General features: G+C 43.2%; 1 long non-coding RNA gene across 1 annotated transcript; it reads left to right on the top strand.

The window, feature by feature from the left end:
* The first annotated feature begins 1,302 nt into the window (after nt 1-1,302).
* On the top strand, nt 1,303-7,018 carry LOC127232941 (uncharacterized). The gene is made up of 2 exons (XR_007835435.1): nt 1,303-1,684; nt 5,735-7,018. It is a non-coding gene; the product is annotated as an uncharacterized LOC127232941 (long non-coding RNA).
* The last annotated feature ends 259 nt before the right edge of the window (nt 7,019-7,277 follow it).

Raw genomic sequence — 7,277 nt, 5'->3', positions numbered from 1 at the left:
CTTACTCAGGCCATGGCCTGGCTGGTGGCTATCTCAGGCTCTGAGATATCCTGCTAATTCTCAGGGAAATTGTTATTGCTGAAAGGAACAATCCAGTTTCCGTCATGGAGTGATTGTTCCTGCTTGAGGGGTGCAGGCCTACTTGGCAACCTCATATACTGGAAGACTCACTATTCCTGCTGCTTTGAAAACATCTGAGTTACTTCTGTCTTCAGCCCTGAAAGTGTATGCTAAATTTAATGCTTACGAACCTTACATGCTGTGTGCAGGACAGATGGAGGTAAAGGACGCACAGGCCATCTGGCTGGGTACTGTCACCACGCTGATTGCCAGGGCTGCTGTGTCTGATCTGGCTGGCTAGACAAGGGTCCCCTTGTTCCCTCACCAGTGAGTCCACACACATCTCTCCCAACATTGACTTAGCCACTGTGCAAGGCAGGTGCTGTCAGGGACTATGGCTCTACTTTATCAGCTAAAACTTCATGGTGCCAGCAGAGCATGCCCAGAGGCATTCCTGTCCATCACTTTAGTGACCACAAACTGGAGCCTGCTTAGAATGGCCTAACCCTTACACGAATAGCCACACTGAATGAAATCATCATTCTGCTTTGTTCAGGGAGATCATTGCTTTGAAAATGATGCCAATGCTCTTTGCCTGCTGTAGGTAATAAATTCCCCTCCACTTGTGTGTCTTCCCTGTGCTTATATGGTTGCTTTGCACCCAGCAGGATGCAAGCCCATTGTGCTCACTTATAAAAGGTATACAAGGCTACTTTGCTCTCCTGCTAGAACCTCCAAAACAGGTGGTGAGGGATGCTGTCTTAGTTTGGGTTTCTATTGCTGCAAGGAAACACCATGACCAAAAAGCAAGTTGGGAAGAAAAACTGTTTATCTGGCTGACACTTCCACATTGCTATTCATCATCAAAGGAAGTCAGGACAAAAACTCAAACAGAGCAGGATCCTGGAGGCAGGAGCTGATGCACAAGCCATGGAGGGTGCTGCTTACTGGCTTGCTTCCCCTGGCTTGCTCAGCCTGCTTTTTTATAGAACCCAGGACCACCAGCCCAGGGATGGCACCACACACAATAGGCTGAGCCCTCCCTCATTGATCACTAATTGAGAAAATTGTTGGGAGCCCGCCTTGAGTCACAGCTAGCCTTGAGTCACATCCTCTCACAGAGTTGTTTACGCCATACCTCTAGTTGAGCCTTATCTTGGCAAAATAGGAAACGGCTCAAAGGGCAGTCTATTCCACTTACTTCAGGAACTGATATAACCAGATGCCAGGAACTGAGATAAGCAGATGTTTTCCAAGTAAGACCACAATGGTCTGAGATAACTGCCAGAGCCCCAGAGTCAGCACAGTTACCCCTCCCTACTTCCTCCCTGCTTTGCTTTAAAAACCCCTCTTTGTGCCTAATAAAGTGAGACCTTGACAAAGTGAGACATTGCTTGGTCTCGTTCCTTCTTTCTCACCCATTTATTTTCAGGTTCTTGCCCACCTCCCCACGAATAACTTGGTCCCTCAGGTCGGAGCAGGTGGTGCCCAACGTGCGGCTCGAGGTATGGGCTTTTACCGAACGGAGTCCCCCAACACTGAAGAGAATCATCGGTAGCACGCACCGAGAAGACTGAGGGACCTGCAAGCGGCAGCCCTGCTCTCAAGAGCAGGCTGATTCCTGGTGAGTTCCCCCTCGTTCGGTTCCATAATAATGGGCCAACATTTGTCTGAGGAGGTTAAGTTCATTAGGGACTTTAAGTCCTCCTTTCGGGAAAGAGGAATTAGAGTTTCATGTAAAGAGTTAAGTTTCTTTGCTTTCGGGGCATCGCATTGCACAAGCTATCCTTGGTTGTGGCCTTTATTTGGCCTGGAAGGCAGATTTTTACAATCGCTGTAGGGAACTTCTGGGGTGGGGGGAGCCTAGGCCCAGAGAGCAAAGGCAGGACAGGACCTAGAGGCCCTCAGTCTTAGGAGCTGCTTCTGTGGCTAACCCCCAACCAAGTGTATGGAAAAATTAATGCAGCTTGTCAGAAACTGGTGAATTTATTGGGATTTTTTCAGATTTTGGATGCTCATAATTTAAGAGTTATCTATAGCAGCCACATTACAAGAGATTTCAATTAAGGATGTTTTAATTCAAAAAACTAATCTTGGCCTAGAAAAAAGGAGGGCTAAAAGATGTATGTATATGTATGTATGTTCTGTATGTATGGTGTGGCCACACAAATGCGTGTATAAAGTGTGATTATGAATGTGTGAATCCCAACAATAGGTACTACTTGAATTGCTTGAGATAAAATAAATAAATAAATAAATAAATCATCAGGGTTGGAGATCTGCATCTCCCATGACTGTCTTGCAGAGTGAAACAGTAGGAAATGGTCAAAGCCAGAATAGCCTGAGAGCCAGAGAAATCTATATGGATGTCTCAAAAGAGTTTAGCAGAGGAGAGAATATAAAAATCTTCCTAAATTTTGGTAGTTAAAAAAAGAAATTGAAAGAATGGAGGTTAATGTAAGATTTGAGAAAATCTATTGAAAGGAGGCCTCAGGAAATTGTAACCCTGTTAGGCCCTCCACATAGAAAGGTGTCAGTGAAGATGCAAATGAGACCAGGTCAGCTAATGAAAGCTTTACAAGTCAGAGTAGAAAGTTTTCAAAGAAATTAGGCCTCAAAAATTACAAATTAGAAAAGATAGCTTATAAACATTGAATAATTTTCAAAAGTTATTAGGAAATATTCCAATGGTTACATCCTTTTTTAAAAGCACCTACTGGTGATTTGAAACCTTTAAGTGATATCCTGAAAGGAGATAGTGATCCCAATTCATCTAGACAGCTAACTGAAGAGAGTAGACAAGCTCTCTTACAATCGGAGAATGCAATCCAGCATCAGCAGATATCCTGTATTGAGTATGCAAAACCATGGGAGGCTTATGTACTTCCCACACAGCATAGTCTGACTTCTGTCTTATGGCAAGGGGGACCATTGTTTTGGTTGCATTTACCTGTTTCCCCAGCCAAAATGTTAAATCCTTATGTTTGAAGCAGTAGCTTATGTGGTACAAAAAATGCCATATGGAGTCTAGGAGATATTTTGGCAGGAAACCAAATATAATACATGTTCTCTATATCCAACAAGTTGTTTGGTTATTTCAAAACAATGATTCATGGAAAATTGCTTTTACTCAGTTTTTGGGAAAAAATGATAATCAGCTCAGACTGTTGAAATATGTGTTAATTCATCCTTTTGTATTCCCTAAAATTGAAAGGCGTAATCTTGTCAAAAATGCTATATTAGTTTTTACTGATGGTTCTTCCAATGGAAAAGCAGCTTATGTTATTGATGGGAAAAGAATATGTAGTACAGACAGATCCATCTTCAGCTCAGATAGTTGAGTTACAAGCTGTTGCAATAGTTTTTTGGCTTCTAATAAATGATTCATTTAACTTATATACTGATAGTCATTATGTTTTCAGAGCTCTTCAAGTTTTAGAGATAGTTCCATACATTGGAACTAATAATAATCAGGTTAAAATGCTGTTTGAGCAAATTCAAAGTGCCATTCATTATAAAGAGTCACTGTGCTTTGTGGGTCATATAAGAGCTCATTCAAACTTCCTGACCCACTGGTTAAAGGTAATGAGTCAGCTGATAGACTGACAGAAATGGTCACTTTGTCTCAGGTGGAATTGGCTCAGCAGTCACACAGCTTTCATCATCAAAATAGTAACTGTCTAAGAAAACAGTTTGGTTTAACTACAGAGACGCAGAAGGCCATTCAGGTTACTTCAAACCCTATATCCTGGATGGCCTCTCCACTAATTTGTGGGGACCAGATCTCTTGCAAGAGATGGGAGTTGTCTTTACTACCCAAACCCTCGCCCAAGACACTCCACCAAGAAACAAAGCTCTCTGGATGATGTGTAAAACCAGCTGGGACAAAGGACAAGGGGCTAAGTAAGCTGGATTTCTAACATCCAATGTAGATGGAACAATGGCTCTTAACCACAGAAAAACTTCTGGTGACTTCCCAGCTAGTTCAAGAACAATTGGAGGCAGGACATGTGATCCCCTCCACCTCTCCCTGAAATTTCCCCATATTTGTGATTAAAAAGACTTCAGGAAAATGGAGATTGCTCCAGGATTTGAGGGCCATTAATTCAACAATGCAGCCTATGGGAACTCTTCAGCCCGGCTTGCCCTCACCTGTGGTTATTCCTAAAGATTGGCATTTAATTGTTATTAATTTAAAGGACTGGTTCTTTTCCATTCCGCTGCACTCCCGAGATAGCCCCAGGTTTGCATTTAGCCTTCCTTCGATTAATTTTCTAATCAGAAACACGCCCTTCGTTTTCAATGGGTGGTGTTCCCCCAAGGAATGGCTAATAGTCCGACAATATGCCAGTCTTATGTGGCTGCCTGCCTGGATCCTATCAGGTGCAAGTTTTCTGATCTTTACATTATCCATTATATGGATGATATTCTGCTGGCAGCACCTGCTGAGGAGAGATGTCTTGAAGCGTTTGCTAAATTGCAGATGCTCCTGGAGGCTCGTGGATTTATTCTGGCCCCAGAGAAGGTTCAAAAGAAACCTCCTTACACCTATCTAGGCCATTGAATCCAACAGACCGGCCTCCGGCCACAAAGGCTCCAAACTGATTATTCAAATTTAAAAACTCTTCAGGATTGGCAAAAGTTTTTGGGAGATGTTCAATGGATCCGCCTCTCTGTCTATTAAAACAGGGGAGCTTAGACCAATATATGATATTCTTCCAGGGGATCCAACCCCGACCTCTCCCAGACAAATTACACCAAGGCGAAAGAGGCCATCAAATTACTATTAAAAAGCATTTTTAAAAAGCCCATCTTTGCCGCCTAGATTAGGAACAGCCTCTTGTTGTAGTTGTACTTTCCTCCAGCTTTTCACCCACTGCTGGTTTTGGCAAAATGGCCCTATATATTGGATTCATTTGTCAGCCTCCTCTAAGAAGGTGGTGTCATCATCAAAATAGGAATAGTCTAAAAAAAAAAAAAAAAAAAGAGTTTTGTTTAACTACAGAGACTGCTCAACAAATTGTCAAACAATGTGATTTGGGCCCACAATATTTACTAGTAACTAATAGAGGAGTAAATCCTCAGGCCTGCTTCCCAATCATTTATGGCAAATGGATGTTACTCATATTGCAAAATTTGGCAGATTAAAGTATGTGCATGTGACAGTCGATACATGTTCAGGCTTCTTAATGGCCACTGCACAAACTGGAGAAGCCAATAAGCATGTGATAAATCACTGTTTAAAATGTTTTGCTTACATGGGAGTTCCAAAAAATTATAAAGACAGACAATGGATGTTGATATACTAGTAGAGCATTTCAACATTTTGTGCCCAATAAAAAAATTAAACACATAACAGGCATTCCTTATAATCCTCAACAGCAAAGAATTGTGGAACATGCTCATAGCTTCTTAAAAATGCAACTTATAAGGAGAAGGGAGTCATGTCCCCAGTCTTCACATGACACATTAAATCATGCACTCTTCATTTTAAATTTTTTGAATGTGGATGCCTATGAGCAATCTGCAGCAGACAGATTCTGATATGATGGAACTCAAGAGACTTTTACTCAAGTCAAATGGAAAGATCCATGCATGAGATTATGGAAAGGGCCCAACCCTGTCCTAATATGGGGTTAAGGGGGGTCAAGGGCATGTTTGTGTTTTCTTGCAGGAAGAAAATGAGGCCCGGTGACTGCCAGACCATTTGGTGAGATGCGTGGAACAGACGAAAACCGGACCTGAGACCTCGGAAGCATAATTACCTCCTCTCTCTCTCTCTCTCTCTCTCTCTCTCTCTCTCTCTCTCTCTCTCTCTCTCTCTCTCTCTCTCTCTGTCCTCTCAGGGGTCATTCTCTAGAACAGGCAAGGCTTAAACCTATTGTTTTTACAACAAGGAGGAATTTGTGCAGCACTCAAAGAGGAATGTTGCTTTTATGCTCATAAGACTGGCTTGGTAGAAGACAGCTTAGATAGAGGGCAGAAAAGTCCTGAGGAACGTAAATGACAGTGGGAACAGGCCAAGTCCTGGTATAAAAATTGGTTTTCCACCTCCCCTTGGCTTTCTACCCTGCTTCCATCTCTCCTAGGACCATTTGTGGGATTGTTTCTGCTGCTGACTTTTGGGCCTTGGGCATTCCAGAAATTAACTCGATTGATCAAAACTCAAATTGATTCCATAATCAAAAAAACCTATTTTCGTACACTATCATCAGCTTTTGGAAAAGGAACAGGGCTCCTTTGAGAAACCTGTTGAGGATGGTGACAATACCAATTCTGATCCCCCTAGACAAGGACTTGATTTCACAAGACTAGAACAACAGAGGACCTGGTTCTCTCAAATATGGAGACATCCATGACGGGAATACCGCGGTGCCACAAAGCGATGCAGACCCTTCTCTTCGGCTGTAGGTTCCTCAACGATGGGATTAGCATGGGGCTGCCTCTCAGAAGCCCACTCTCCTTGTCCAATCTTGACAATGTTTTTGAGTGCTGAGGACAGATGCACCCCATGTAGCCTAAGACAGAGGCCCTACCCACTTGTCACATAGTAACAAGCCCATCCCCAGGGTCCTGAGTGTGGGAGCCCACCACGTAGCCTAAGACAGACCCTCCATAAAAATAATAAAATAGGGGGAGATTTTGGGAGCCAGCCTCGAGTCACAGCCAGCCTTGAGTCACATCCTCTCACAGAGTTGTTTACGCCATACCTCTAGTTGAGCCTTATCTTGGCAAAATAGGAAATGGCTCAAAGGGCAGTCTATTCCACTTACTTCAGGAACTGATATAACCAGATGCCAGGAATTGAGATAAGCAGATGTTTTCCAAGTAAGACCACAATGGTCCGAGATAACTGCCAGAGCCCCAGAGTCAGCACAGTTACCCCTCCCTACTTCCTCCCTGCTTTGCTTTAAAAACCCCTCTTTGTGCCTAATAAAGTGAGACCTTGACAAAGTGAGACATTGCTTGGTCTCGTTCCTTCTTTCTCACCCATTTATTTTCAGGTTCTTGGTCCCACAGGTCGGGGCAGGTGTGCACCACCACCTCCTGGCCTATACTAGTTTCTTAATTAATGATTGATGTATAGGCCGATCCCAGGGGGATAGGTGCCACCTCAGTATAAAAAGCAGCTGAGAAAGTCATGAAGAGCAATCCAGTAATCAATCACAGCTCCTCTGTTCGTGCCGCCATGTTCCTAGCCTGAGTTCCTTCCCTGG

The sequence above is a fragment of the Phodopus roborovskii genome, unplaced genomic scaffold, assembly GCF_943737965.1.
Source record: "Phodopus roborovskii unplaced genomic scaffold, PHOROB, whole genome shotgun sequence".
Taxonomy (NCBI): Eukaryota; Metazoa; Chordata; class Mammalia; order Rodentia; family Cricetidae; genus Phodopus; species Phodopus roborovskii.
The sequence above is the reverse complement of the archived record's forward strand: the minus strand, read 5'-3'. Positions and strand labels throughout refer to the sequence as shown.